Genomic DNA, 15,728 nt, shown 5'->3' with positions numbered 1-15,728 from the left:
CATGATGGCGAGCACCTGTAATCCAGATCTTCCTATTTTTCATGACAAACTAAAATTCTTGTGGTTTCCAAATGTTGGTAATTGATCTTAATTTGTCAACAATATATATTGCGTCAAATAAAACACACCTGAATCATATTCCCATATTATATTGAATCCACAGGCCAGCAATTGACTTTCACTGGATTCCAGCAATGAGTGTAGTTACAGGGCCAATTCAAACTGGAAAAGATATTTGTTCATCCTTTCTACTTTAACTTTGAGGCTGCAGCGAGCTATGACCACATCACTGCACTCCAGGCTAGGCAACGGAGATAGGCCTTATCTCTAAAAATAACAAAGAAAAAGAAAAGAAAACAGAAAAGAAAAGAGATACTGAGCAGGCAGAAGGGGTACTATGATATTTTGGACATACTTGTTTTTTAAAATGATTGTCTACTCTAATATACAGTGAATCCTTGTGCATTAGGATGAGTATGCTGGATTCCATGGCTTCCTTGAAGCCCATGAATTCTCTGAAACTGTCTCCATCATCATTGGGATTTGTCTGTCTCATAAGTATGAATTATAGAGACTTAACAGAGGTAGTTCAGCCAGGGACAGAGAAGGATCTGAAATGCCTGTTAGGTGAGGTGTGGCACTGAGATTAGTAAAAATCACTGCCTTTACCACTTCAGAACATTATAAATATCTCGATGTTTAAATATTTCATTAATATAATTTTCTAACAGATAATTCAAATGAATTTCAAAGAATAATACACTATCATTCAGCTATCACATATATAGCTATATATTTCAGTTTGTGAAATAAACTAGTATTTAGATCAAGCAATTAAGACCTGCAACTAAAGATGATGAAACAAATTGGTAAATACTTTTTCTAAGCAAACTGGTTGTAGATTTACCATTGTTTAAATTACTGTCAATTGTTTTCTTATGAGGAGTGATTTCATCATTTGTTTAAAACCTAGCTTTTGACAGTTTTCCTAAAGTCTTTAGAAATTTGAAAAAGTATCCCTCATGATTCTGTTTCATGAAATAACAATATTTTAACATTTCCCTTTAAACAATAAAAAGTATGAATATGGATTATGAGTGTGAATAAATTGTGAATGGACTTTTTAAGAAGGTAGCTTAATTAAATATATGTGATCAGAAAATATATTTTTTAAAATGTAGGTTTTTGAAATTTTACTTCTGTCCCTTGCCACGTAACATTTTGTGATAGACAATTGTTCTTTGTTCAGAATTTCTCCCGTAGAGAAAGCTTCAGTTTTTTCTTTCCCTTTATTTATATGCCTGTGTGCATGATGTCTAAATCACTGGTCAGGAGTTCCCTGGGGATCTTCGTATCTGACTACATGGCAACATTCCAGACCCAAAGTAAACCTTTCAGAGAGTGGGAATGAGTGGGAGGATGTCGCCCTGGGCATGGTGCTTAGGAGGCCAGATTTCCCTAAACCTGCTCTGCTGGGAACCCTAGGAAGCCTCAGATGCAGTCTGCTGTCCAGGTATACTTACAGGGCATGGGGTGGGGGACTGTTAATTTCTGAATAGACTTTGTCTCATCCACACGACAACATATTTTAATTTTAAAGGCAAATGTCAACCTATTTAGAAAACTATTAAGTGTGACTGATGCATTCATTATTTAATAACCCCGGGGTGGAACTCGAGGTGAGTGGTTTCACCCTTTCATACTCAGGAGTGGAACTAGTCCTCATCCTGGGTTCTGTGGACAGTCAGACCTCACGCTCGCACGCCGGGCTCCAAGCCTCCTGGCAGTGGACTTGAGTGTACCCCGCGTGTGCCCGGAGGACTCCTGTGCACACCGCCGCCGTGCTGTTGAGTACGAAAGACCCCTGAGAGCAGCTCGCAGATGAGAGCCCAGCTGTTGCTGTGAGACTGAGTGCGGGTGGCAGCCGGCAAGAAGAACTGCCAGGACCGACCCTGGTGCTCGCCACCAACTGCGGCGCAGCCTCCTCTGCGGTGCCCGCCCTTCGGCATCACTGCAGCCCCCGCAGCAAAGCTAACTTTAAAAATTTAAATAAAATACTAATTTTTTTAAAGGCCCGAAAACTCCAGCTCCCACCCCTCCCCCAGCCCGCCGCCACCGGCGGCGCTCAGTGAATGACACGGCGAGCGCGAGCCGCGGCCCCAGCCGGGCCGAGCGCGCTGCCGGAGCGGAGCCGCTGTAGGTGAGGGGCCCGCGTCCCCGCACGCCGTGGGCGCCCCGCCTGGCACGGATCCTGCCTGTCGCCCACTGTCGCCGCCGCCGCCGCCGCCCGCGGGCACCATGACAGCTCTGAGCGCTGGGGTTACAGGTTGGTCACCGCCGCCGGTGCCCGAGAGGCGGCGGCGCGGCCGGCTCCGTGCCCTGCGCCCGAGGCCCGGGATGCGCGCCCGTTGGTTCCTCGGCCCGTCCGGGCCAGGACGGCGCAGGGGCGCTGGGGCTGCGAGAGGGGCTGCGAGAGGGGCTGCGAGAGGGGCTGCGGGCTGGGGCCCCGCGCGGGGGAGGGTTGGGGAGGGGAGCCTCCACCCGAGAGCGGGGCGTTGGGGTCCTCGCCGGCCTGGCCGGGGCACGGAAGCCGCTATGCGCCCCCCCGTTCCTGCGCGTGGGTGTCGGGGGCGCCTGCCGCGGGATGCGCCTGGGCTGGCTTGGGAAGCCCAGGACCGGCGAGACCTCGGGCCTGCCCCGCCTGGGCATCTAGCAGGTGTTGGGGGGCAGGTGACTGAGGACAAGGCCACTGGGCATCACGACAGCGCTGCACCTGCCCCCTCCGCACCGGTGCCGCTGCCTGGGTAAACCTCTGGGCCAACGCGCGGCAGGGGCGATGGGGGAGGGCAGCCCGGCTCCAGCAGGTCTCCGCGGGGGCTCCGCGGCCTTACCCCACCCCCATACTCCTGTGGATTGCTCCTTGCTAAACGTCCCTTATGGTATTCATTGGCCTTGTTAAGCAGCCGTCATTAGGGTGGCCACACCGAACGCAAAACAGTGTCCTGTCAAACAACACCATTTTGTCACTGAATCTTTAAGAGACCAGCAAGGATGGCCTGGCTGGGATCCCTCCGGGGGCCCAGAACCCAGATCAGGGGTCATTTTGCTGACTTAATGTTCCTCTCTCAGGATGGTGTGAGAACGCTGAACTCAGACCCTTAGTGCTTGAAATACCTTAGGATAAATCTTTCAGTTTCAGGTACAATTTTTCAGAGACTGTATTATTAAGGATGTGTGAATACACACTCACTTTCAGGCCTCAGAAGGTTTTACTCTTAATCTGGTGTTCGCGTGGTCATCAGCTAGGCCCGACTTCCCTGGTGGTGAAATGTGGGTTGAGGACCAGTGACCTTTGTGTTGGTAGTTGGTGGGTAACACCTCTAAAAGGGGATCAAAAATTAACAGGTGGCGATTTTGAAATGTGTTTGTGTGTGTGTGTGTGTGTGTGTGTATATATATATATATGTATGATTCGTATGTTCGTAGCTACAACTGTGATTTGATATGGCCTGGGAGAGGAGCAGTTTCACTATGGTAGTTACCCCTGAGGCAGATGCATCGCAGGACTGGCTTTTTAAATTCAAACATAAGGTTTCCACAGTTCTAAATAAAAATCATGGCTTCCCAAACATCTGCAACAAGAAACATTTACTCCCTAACTGTTGGTTTTCATTCTGTGTGCCTTTCTAGAGTTGATTTTTCATTCTTCTGTGGTATACTTTGACCTAGCCATTGCTAAAATCAGACAGTGTGAAGACAAAATCCGGCTTTGGAGAAAAACTTAAAAAGTGAAAAGGTTCAGTTAGATCCTCTTCTGTGTTCATAAAAGGCGTAATCTGTTTGCAGAATAAATGTGCTGTCACTGATAAGGACTATGCTAAAATCTCTACAAAACTCGAGGAGAAAGCATGTCTCATAAAATAGTGGTAATACACTTATAACTTTGGATAGGACTTGCAAGATATTCGAAGGAGAAAAAAATGTACTTTAAAAAAAAGTGTACTCAAAATAGTGTCATTTACTTGCAATTTAGTGAGCTGATGATTTGAGTAGCATTTTCTTCTTCTTGGGTATGGCATTTCTTTGAAATGGGTTCCAGTTGATTTTTTTGTTTGTTTGTTTATCATTCCTGCTTGCTTTGTGTCTGCATGTATGTGTGTGCACAAATGTACACATTTATTTTATCATTTATCAATGATGTTCAGATGATTTCAGAATTTCCATAGCTGTATAAATTTATCCCAGGTCAGAGTCACATGTGGATTTCAAGTTTGTGAATGAAAATTCATATCTATACCTCTATATCCTAAGATAAACTAAGCACTGGGCCAGAAGCTGGGTTGTGAGTGAGTAAAAGAGATAAACCCAGAGCCTAAGAATCCTTCAGGAAAGACAAGTATGTAAGCAGGTGGATATACAGTGAGATGCCTTATTTTCTAGTTTTGGCATGGAAACTATGATATTGAGCGTGAACATATTAAGAAGGGTCCCTAAGGCCACGCACGATGGCTCATGCCTATTATCCTAGCACTTTGGGAGGCTGAGACAGGCCAATTGCTTGAACCCAAGAGTTCCAGACCAGCCTGGGCAACATGGTGAAACCCCATCTCTAAAAAATAAAAATAAAAATTCACCAGGTGTGGTGGTATACCCCTGTAGCCCCAGTTACTTGGGTGAGACTCTGTTTAAAAATAAAAAAAGAATGCCCCTGCCCCAAAATGTTATCAACATTTTAGAGCTTCAATCATGTTATACAATTCTCACCTGTCTCAAGGAACAGCACAAATTTTTATACCTTCAAACTCTGTGCAAATGCTTAAATTTTTTAAATTGATTTTTTGAATTTTAAAGTAACCAAAGTTGATAGAGATGATAGAATGATAGAGAAAAAAAGAGTAAACACCTAGTTTTAATAACCAAAGACAAATGACCACAATATCTGTGTGTTTTCTGTAGTATTTTTAAGGGCTTGACTTTAGGTAGCTGTAGTCATGGCATTGTACAACTTTTATACTGTTTTTTCCATTGAATATTTATTATAACATTTAAAATATTTCTATATAAATTTTTTACTTAAAAATTGTAAATGGCTATATAACACCATACCAGTAAATACAGCTTCATATATATAACCATACCTCTATAATTGGACATTTGCTGTTTCCAGTTTTTCATCATTATAAACAATGTCCTGATAGATAGTTATAATGTAGAGATTTATTTCTATTTTATGTTTTTCAGTATAAATATCCAAATATGCCCATATCTATCATCTATCGATCTATCCATATCTTCAAATTGGTTTCCTGAAGAATTCAGATTATAATTTATTTATGATAAATTTCCAGTAATTATATCTTTGAAAAAAGTATCTGAATTATTATAGAGATATATGTTTATCTTTAAATTGATTTCCTAATGAATTCAGATTATAATTTTGAATAAATGGCTTAATCTGCTTTTGAGGTAAATCTGCCATTTTACAAAAAGTGTTGGTGGGTCCTGTTCCCTCTTTTACAGAAATAAAAGAAGGTAACATAATAATTTGGATGTTTGACTTTTGTGCTATATAAAAACTTGACCTTTAGAAAAATCACCTGAAAACCAGATGCTAAAATATACCTCTTAGAGTAAAGCCAAAATAGGAATACTATAAAAGTTCAAAGCTGGAAAAAAAAAAAAAAAAAAGTCAATGCAAGTTCCTTTAGAAAATTGGCTGTTGTGTTCAGGAGTCTAATTCTGCTTGTTGCTTTCCTGCTCAGACTTCAAGTAAATGATCAAAAGGGCTTATATAATGAGAAATCTGTACCCCCACAGGTAAAGGAAGAAGAGGATCTTTCTTTCCTAGGCTGCAGAATTTTCTGGTAGATTCAGTATAGATGGAACAGGTCTGATGGGAAAAACTAAAGTTCAGTTCACAATTTCCTTTCCAGGAGTAGTGTACAAAAAATAAGGAAGAGAGGCCCCGGAAGAGCCCCTTAGTATGAAGGAGTGAAGTTGAAAGTTGGAAGCTGGTTTTTGGTAAAACAGAATTGCTTGACTCCTGAAGCAGTTTCTCCATGAGGTCCCAGGGCAAGGGCAGCCATACCAGAATATGTTCTGAAGACGGAGACTGACCCCGCAGGTCCAGGGTGGGGGCGGGGGTGGGCCTCCGCAGCAGGAGTGGAAGAATTAGAAGTAGGATAGACCACAACACTGAGGCCAAGAGAATCCTTTATGAAGAGATCAAGAGTGAGAATTATTTCCAATTATGCAAGGAAAAGAGATGAAAACAGGATGTTGTTTGGAGAGAGAATGATATAGATGGAAGACAGCCAACAGAGACACACCAATAAATGTTTTTCCTGACAGAGAGGATCACAGTGCATGGAACACAGCCATGTTTTAAAGTGAGATAAGATTCTTTTTTTCTTTTAGATTAAAAACAATCCCAATCTTTGGATGAAAATAGGTTATCATGTACCAAAACAATTAATAAAACTTAGCCAACATCTAGATATAGCCTGATAAACACTTTGGATTTGAAAACCAATAAAAAGAAAAATATTTCACCAGCATTGTGATCAAATGCTTCACAAATTACTTATCCACAAAGAGAAAATTTAGATTAATGTTATACTTCCTCTCTAAAATTCTCAGCAAACATAAAATAATGTCCTGAAAATCTGTAGTCCTGAAAAATATCAGTAGACAATTATCTTATGTTGTAAATGAGTCAAAAGTGAAAAATAGGTGAAGAAATATATACCAGGCAAGTGATATCACTAAAAAAAAGATGAGGTAGAAGTGTGTAAATATCAGAAAACAGTTCAAAAAGTTGTTTGATTAAATGAGAAAAACGTCCTTAAAGTCATAAAAGTTGCTATCTTTAATACAGTTTTAACTACAAGCTTCCCATGTTTACCAATGATCAGAGCATTATAGTATGCACAGTCAAAAGCGTAATGCTAGCCAGGCGCAGTGGCTCACGCCTGTAATCCCAGCACTTTGGGAGGCCGAGACGGGCAGATCACGAGGTCAGAAGTTTGAGACCAGCCTGGCCAACATGGTGAAACCCCGTCCCTACTAAAAATACAAAAAAATTAGCTAGGCGTGATGGTGGGCACCTGTAATCTCAGCTACTTGGGAAGGGCGGCTGAAGCAGGAGAATCATTTGAACCCAGGAGGCAGAGGTTGCAGTGAGCCAAGATCGCGCCATTACACTCCAGCCTGGGTGACAGGGCGAGACTCCGTCTCAAAAAAAAAAAAAAAAGTCTGATGCTTATTTTAGGGGAAAGGGAGGGGGGAAAATGCCCATAGACTCAGTATCTTTTTAAAGGGTTTTCTGACCTAAAATGGTGTTGACAGTCAGCATTTCATCTTAAGAAGTACAAAAAAAAAAAAAGAGGATAAAGTTTTAAAAATGAAAACATGAATGAATTCACTATGACGTATATAAACTCTAAATCTAATAGCAAAAACTGAGAGCTATAGCATTCCAATCTGGGAGAAATATTGATCTACAGGTGTCTTTAAGGTATATTAGAATGCCAAGAAATTGGAATGATGACAAGGAGGTTAGTGAAGAAACGCACTGGAGAAATTGGGTATAAAATTCCAAGATTGAAAAACTAGAATCAGATTGCAGTAATGGAAATGAAGAGGTGAATGGTAAAGAATAATGTCCACAAAAACTAATGCTACCACATCTTGGTGACAGAAGGAAGAGAATGAAAGGGAGTCCAAGGTTAAAAATAATTTCTGATCATCAAGCTTGGGTGATTGTGCTATTGTATTCTATTATGTCTAGTTAAAAGAAATTGTTACTGCTTTATCTTTCAGTTAATAGTATCTACAGGGTAAATCCCTTGCTTCATTTTCTTTTCTAGCTGTTTTATTATTATTTTGAAATTCACATGAGATTAGTTCCACAGGCAATATATTTTGCTTCCTTTCTTTGAAGGCATTGAATAGCAATTTAAAGATACAGTCTAGACTAGAAAATCATAACAGAAACCCCAACAAAACCCCAAATATCTTAGTTATCCTTTTATAAAGCAAAAATGTAATTCCTGTATACAATGCAAGTTAGTTATTTTAAAAGTAAATTATGAAGATCTCTGAGGAAAATAAGAATAGAATATGCTGTATATACATACAATTATAAATCAAAATTTTTGTCTCAGACTTATATTTCGCCTGTGTTGCTTATAATTAGACTCTCTTATTCTTTTCCACACAAAGACCCCTGACTATGCAATGTGAACTTTCTAAGTGTTCTCTTCTGAGCATCTAGGCTAGTGGTGCCTCATTAGTTTGGAAACAGTGATGGGAGAGGTGTGCAGGGATCACCTGAATATGTTTTTAAAAAAATACAGTGTCCTATTTTCTACCCTTAAAGATTCTGATTTAGTATGTCTGAGGTGAAGGAGGCCTCAGCTTGAGTGTCTTAGTTAGCTTGGGCTGCTGTAACAAATAGCACAGACTAGGTGGCTTAAACTCCAGACATTGGTTTTTTACAGTCTGGAGACTAAGAAGTCCAAGATCGAGGTGCTGGCTGATTCCTGTGAGGGCTGTCTTCGTGGTACACAGACGATTCAGCTGCCTCTGCCTTCTTATAGATTCACTAATCCCATTCATGGGGGCTCCACCTTCATGGCCTCATGACCTCCCAAAGGCCCCACCTCCAAATACATTTGAGGTAAGAGCTTCAGCATATGACTTGAGGAACACAGAACCATTCAGTTTACAGTGTTGAGAATGTTTCTAAACCTCCCTTGATAATTCATATGTTAAGCAGTCTTTAGGAATTACTATTTTAAACCATCCCCTTTTGAGCAAATTTTGTGGATTCATATTGCAAAATGAAACAACCACAAAAACATAATCTCCCTTTGATTTTCTGTTATATTTAAACATAGTAGCAAGTTTTGAAAACCACTGTTTTAAACCATCCACCTTCTTTATCCAACCTTTACAGATTCATATTATAAAATTAAACAACCACAATCAAAATAAGTATTCCCTTTCTGGTTTTTCATAATATATAAATGATAGCAGCAGCTCATCAAAATAAAATATCCAACACTGGATAATTAATATAGAGTAGGATATATACTTAGCACAGAGTAGGAGTGGTGGCCAGGGGCTAGGAGGAGGGGAAAATGGGAGTTGTTAATTACTGGGTGGAACCTTTCAGTTATGCAAGATAAGTGAGCTCTAGAGATCTGTGTTATGACATTGTGCCTGTAGTTAACATTTTATTGTGAATTTAAATATCTGTTAAAACAGTTCTCGTGTTAAATGCTCCTACTACAATGAAACAAAAATAAAAATTACCGTGATGTAGGTGACAAAAATACAACCCAGTTCCCTCTCATACTGCTTGACAGTTATAGTTTGGGCATGTAGGTGCAATACCAGTTATAGTTTGAGCATGCAGGGTGCAATGGCAAAAGGGCATTGGGGCATTGTGGTGTGTATTGAATCCCTTCAGCAAACCCAATCGCTTTTAACGGCCAAAGAAAATTCAATTTTCGTGATTAAAAACATAAAACAAAATAGAATCCTTGGAGAAGTAATGACAGTTTTGGAGTATTTCTAGAAATAACCAGAGAAAAATAGCCTGCTGCTTTACTTTGGAATTTAGGAAATAGACTCATAAAAAGTGGGGAACTATTTCTAATCAGTAACTTGACAAAAGGAAAACAGAAGAGTCTGTTTTTGGAGATGGTTCTTTGAAACATTTGCCTTCCCCTGTGTGGTCACCACCTCGGGTAGCCCTTGAAGTCGGCTGGGACTGGACCATGCATGTAAAATTCTGTTTTTTGCAGAGCTACATTAGGATTTAGTGAGGGCCAAAACATAGATGAATGAGTACCCCAAAAGAAAAGTGGCAGGTGGCATTTGGAGGAGAGAGAGAGAAAGAGAGAGGCAGAAAGAAAAAGAGAAGGAAGAAGAGAGAAAACCAGGCAGCCAAATCAGGGCCTTGACTTTTGTACAAAATTAGATAGAAAATCAACCACAGCAGTCCTCTACCTGCAGGGGCAGGGGAGGGGGCCGCTGTTCTGTTGTGGAGACACACATTGCTGCTGTGATGCTCAGGGGGTCAGATTTTTGATGCTATCTTAGTTTTCCTGCGAACGTGTTCTCTGCTGTGTTGCTGGGGGAGATGCAGGACTCCAGGCTAAGTTTAAGAGAGAAAATACGGAGCTGCTGTCTTTCCTCTGAGCAGAGGCCAGATTACATGGAAAGATGCATCCGGCTCATTGAAGTTCACAAGCTGAGGATACCCGGAGGAGAGGCTTGCTTGAGAGGGCCCGGAAGGACTGGCATTGCAAGTCTAGTGGCAGGCATACTCTAATTTGGTTTTATTACTTAGACATGGAATAGGCAGGGACTTGGAGACTCCTGTCTCTGTTCTCTGGGAAAGAAGACTGTTCTATTCACAAAGCCTTGGAAGGGTCAGACTGAAAGAAGACATGGACAGCAAAGTATTCCTGGGGTGGAAATCAGAAAGACCTGGCTCCCTTGTGGTTTATCAGAGCCTAACCGTGTGACCCCAGGCAAGACACTTATCTTCTCCAAACCTCAGTTTCACCTGTAAAATCAGAATAATAGAGAGAGACACTTGCCTCATTGGGGCATGGTGAGAAATAGGTAACGGCCTCACACATAATAAACCCTCAGCAAATGTTAGGTGTAACTTGTTTAAACTGAAAACATTTGTTAGTGTTTTACTTGTTTTAAAGAAATTAGAAATAAAACACATCATCTTTGTGAACATGTACAGAAGTTCATGTTTGTGAAATGTAGAAAAGTTCTTAAGGTTAAAAAGTGAAAGTCAAATGCTTCACCATTTCTCTCCCTCCCTCCCCCTACCTCTGTTCTCCCAACAAATAGACTACTTGGATTCTAAACTTGCTTCCAATTCATGTGGGTCTGGGCATGTTTGCCTCCAATTTTTAATCTATATAGTGGGAATAATACTAAAAACTACTTCAGAGAAGTGTTAAATGCTTAGAATAGTGCCTGGCACAGAGTAAGCTTTCAATAATATTTGTTCTCATGTTTCAAGTTAAAAAAAAATGAGTACATAATGTCTAAGCTTGCTTCTAGTCTATAATTATGCACAGTAGTTTATGGACCTTCATTCTACCCTGAGAACTGATCAAATGCATAAAAATCTGAGCAGTGTCAACATTAATCACTTTTATCATTGCAAGTCACTTCGGATATCATCTATTACAAAGTCCCAGACAGAGGAGAAATCTTTTCTGCAAACTCTAAAACGTGCAGTTATTCCCCCTGAGAGTATCCAGAAAGGAGTTTACCACCTTCCAGGATATTCCAACACATTATGATTGGAAACTTATAGAGTATGATTTTTTATCAAATAAACAGTCACCTCTTGATAAACTTTTGATAGAGAATTTCTATTTTGTCTGCAGTTTCCTTGCTAAAAGAACAGAGAACACTACAAAACAGCATCATAACATCTGTGTTCTGGGCTTTGGATTTTGGGTATGACAGAAAGACTTTCTCAATATATACCTTTTAATTGCTCTCACACAATCTCCATAAAAAAAAGATACATACATATTTTTTTAGCCTGTGTCATAGGTGGAATCTATTTTTTAGTTTTCACATTCTTAGCCTAGTCAGTCAAGAAATTATGAGACTAAAACTAACTCTAGGAAGTGAAGAAATCTGTCACTTTAGGAAGTGGAGAAATCTGTCTCTTCACTACATGGGGTGAGATTATCAAATGGGAGTTAGTAAATACGTTTTTCTCATTCTTTACCAAATTTAGAGAAAAAATAATGAAGGTATAATAGAATATTTCTATGATTCATCCTCAAGGAAAAAGGAATGATAAATGGATAATATTTTCAGAAACCTGAAAGGGTCATTTAGATAGATTTAATTAGAGGTTTGATGATTTTCTGCCAGAAAAAAATTGACATTTTTGTAAGTGTGTGGTGAGAAAAATCATAAAGTGAGTCATAATAAAAATGGATTCAATTTCAGGAGATGAGAAATGTCTGTACTATTTGCACAAAAAATAATTGATGCCAAGAGTTTGTAATCACCAGGCTATATGATTTAAATATATTGAAAAAGTCATTTTCTTATTTCCTTTCCATTCTGTAATATCCTTAAGTTTTGATTCAATAGTTCTGTAAGGCACAGTGTCCCGTCTTGTCTCTGTGCCTAAGTTTCCTCGTCTGTAAAATGGTTCTTGTGAAAATTGAATGACACAATGCATATTCTTTTTTCATTTTTTCTTTTTGAGACAGGGTCTTACTCTGTCGCCCAGGCTGAGGTGCAGTAGTATGATCTTGGCTCACTGCAGCCTCTACTTCCCGGGCTCAAGTGATCCTCCCACCTCAGACTCCTGAGTAGCTGGGACTACAGGTTCATGCCACTACTCCCAGCTAAATTTTGTGTTTTTTTTGTAGAGATGGGTTTTCTCCATGTTGCCCAGGCTGATCTTGAACTCCTGGACTCAAGCGATCCACTGCCTCAGCTTCCCTAAATGCTAGGATTACAAGTGTGAGCCACCATGCCTGGTCTGAAAATGTATGATATTCTTAAACAGCCTACATGAGGCACATAATAATCCCTCAGCTAACATTTTTGTTAGAAGGACTCTATTTCTGCATGACGGTAAACATAATTTGGGTTGAAATCAACCAATGAGCTCACTGTTTTACCATGGAAACTCTCATGTGTCCCAAAGCACTTTTGCATGGGGTGTATGTGTGTGTGCATGTGTGTGTGAGCTACTGAAGGCTATTTTCCTTTTGAGAAAGCATTCTGAGTAGGAGATAACATCAGTTTTACATCAACTTCTGTTTTTAACACTTTCCCTTAAATGGTTGTGATAATTGAAATCTCAAGGCAGTCATTGAGCAGCCCCTAAATGGAAGACAGCAGAGTTGCTGGATTCTGGTCTGGAAAGTGCCCTGTGCATGTAAGAAGCTGTGGAGGTCGTGAGAGGTGACCTCATGGAGGGAGAGGAAGAGCGTGAGCATGCAGGACACAGATGATCTGGGCTCAAAGAAGCAGGGGAAGTTCAGACACTTGAGATGCACAGAGAGGACATTCAACTGGGCAGAGGGAGGTGCAGGTATCAGTAGCTCTGAGGCTAAAATGTGCCCTGGGAGCTGGAGGATGGTGGAGTGGGCAGGGATGGTGACACATGAAGCAGGTGGATGGATGTTGGATAACAGATAATAAGACAAAAATATGGGGTATTTTTTCCTAATTGAAACCATAGCATAAAATGTATGATGCTATATTCATTTGCTCTGAGTGGACATGTCTTCTGTCTGAGAAGGAACTTGGCAAACAAAATGGACAAACTTTACAGAAACAAGGACATCTTGCTGTTCCAGCCTCAGGAATAAGCATCCCCTTTTGTCGTCAAATTTTCATTATGGTGTATTGAGGTAAAACTGAAGATTTAAATGTGCATATAGGGAAAGGGCAGGAAGCTGTTGTTCAAATGCAGATTTTGGTGGTTTGTTGTTTTAAGTTCCGTGGCTATTGGAACTAAAAAGAGGAAGAAATAAAAACATTTGAAATAAGAATTAATATTGTAATGCCTACATTAACAAATTGGTAACATCAAATACATGTGTCTTCAAAATATGAGGTAATGCCTTTCTCGATACAAATTTAACACTGGGAACCTAATCTGGAAAGCTTTGCTTATATTGGTTCACCTTGTAAGGCCTTGCACGTATACGCATGTAAATGAGCTATGGGACAAGAAAGACAAGGAAGGGGCGCAGATGTTTGAAGGTAGTGTTTACTTACAGTTAGGATTTTGTGCACATGCATATTTATTGACAGAGGACGATGTTAACAGAACATAGGTTTTAAACATGTGGTTACAAAACCCTGTGTAAGCAGCCATTTAAAAATAAATGTATGCATGGAAAAATATATATGGAAAAGAAAGTCCTAAAAGAGATACAATTGATATCCTCTTGGAGAGTAAGCACCCTAGCTAAAGAAAATTCCACAAGAGACCATAACTAATTATTACTTCATCTGCAGCCCCTTGTTCAGTGGCAGATACAATATATGTGCTCAACAAATTCTTTGCAAAGCTGATTGAGTCTCTAGAAATGGAATTCCTGATGGCTTTCGTTTTTGTTTCTTATTTTGTTTATATAGTTTTTCTAATTTTTCTACAACAAACCTGTATTACTTGTGTTCATGAAAATAAAATAAAAATGGAATTATTTTCTTCTAACTTAATTTAAGGTTGAAGTATTTGACATCTAGGCAAAGACCAGTCAGCTCTCCTGGATTTTTGCATGAATCTCATTATGCCCAATAGCACAGTAACATGTTGGGAATCCACCGTTCAATATTCTTTGCCTAGGAAGATAGTATGGAGCTAGCAGTAAGGTACTGAAGGAATAAGAAAACCACTAGATGGAGGTTGAAGAGAAAGTGCACCACAGTAGAGGCTCTCTTTTAATTAATCAGCCACTCTGCCTTTAAATACAGCATATTGTCTTCCATGTCAGGAACATGGAGGGAAAACACGTAGTATGTTTTGTTCAATGTTAAATCCATATCACTTAACATAATGGTCAGGATAGTTAAAAAATCAAAACAATTATGCAAACATGAATGAATGAGTAACTTCTGCTAGCAATGATGGTTGGTTTCCCAAAGACATGAAAGTCAGAATTTGAGGTGAAGGGTCCCAGAGATGTTATTGAACATTTTCTTTTCTTAATTTCCTTCTCCAACTGTGCCAGGGATACTAAGCAATGAGATAAAAACCCACCATTAAGTGTGTATGTGTGTGTCTGTGTCTTGAATAGGGCAGTTGGTAAGCAGTTTCACTTGCACTCCTAAAGACCCCACGGTTTATGCACAACAGTTATCAGAAGAGTACTTGATATTGATGTATTGATAATCTTAATAATAACTTAATGATTAAAAATGAGCCAATGACTTCTGTCTTCTTTGGGGCTTTTTAGAATGAAATAGATGCTTTGATTTTATACAAGTTGTGTGTTTCTCTTCTCACAACCTTATTCCCAAATATTAAGTCTTTCAGTTATAACAAATAAATCACACACATAGACAAAAAGTCTTCATGAGTTAAGTTAGGGAATTAGAAAACACTGATGTGGAATTGGCATTGGATAACAAAGAGGACATAACTGGGATAAAGGGTTTGAATTAGTTGAGTAAAGGTTGCAGGATGGTGAACAATGGTATGTTTAGCCAATCTGAGTGCAGCATGTTGTATGAGTGTGAAAGGAAGTGCACGTACAAATCAGTGGGACGCAGGGTCCTGGAAACATAAGGTTAAATAAAGTAGGCAGTTTGTAATCTTCAAGAATGCCTTTATATTCAGTGCTGTATATCCAGCACATACTGCAGTGCCTGATACCACAGTGGATGCATAATATTTGCTGTGTGAATGAATGAATGAACAGATGAGTGAGTGAGAAACAAAAAGATACACTGAGGTTTTCTGGGCTACAAAAGAGACCTACAGCATGTTTGGAAGCTGATTTTTTTAAATATAAAATGGGAACATTTTGAAAGGCATCCCAGACCTGAGGGCCCATGGCCTACCTAGAAAGGAGTCTAGAAATGGGGATAGGTGAAAAAGGCCATTGTACATATATGGAATAAATGAACAAGAAAATAATCCACTACTGAGAGTGGGTACAAAGAGAACCTGCTGGGCCTTCCCACTGCACGTGGGG

At 40.0% G+C, this 15,728-nt stretch overlaps 1 protein-coding gene across 2 annotated transcripts in view; it reads left to right on the top strand.

The window, feature by feature from the left end:
* Positions 1–2,142: 2,142 nt before the first annotated feature.
* The window catches only part of NALCN (sodium leak channel, non-selective), a 349,771-nt gene continuing 336,185 nt past the window's right edge, over positions 2,143–15,728 (top strand). For both annotated transcript variants that reach the window (XM_065533451.2, XM_015439488.4), the window contains exon 1: positions 2,143–2,326. The gene's annotated coding sequence lies outside the window, so the exon portion shown is untranslated. The remainder of the gene's footprint in view (positions 2,327–15,728) is intronic.

The sequence above is a fragment of the Macaca fascicularis genome, chromosome 17 (genome assembly GCF_037993035.2).
Source record: "Macaca fascicularis isolate 582-1 chromosome 17, T2T-MFA8v1.1".
In the NCBI taxonomy this organism is placed as follows: domain Eukaryota; kingdom Metazoa; phylum Chordata; class Mammalia; order Primates; family Cercopithecidae; genus Macaca; species Macaca fascicularis.
This window is presented reverse-complemented; position numbering and strand designations above follow the sequence as displayed.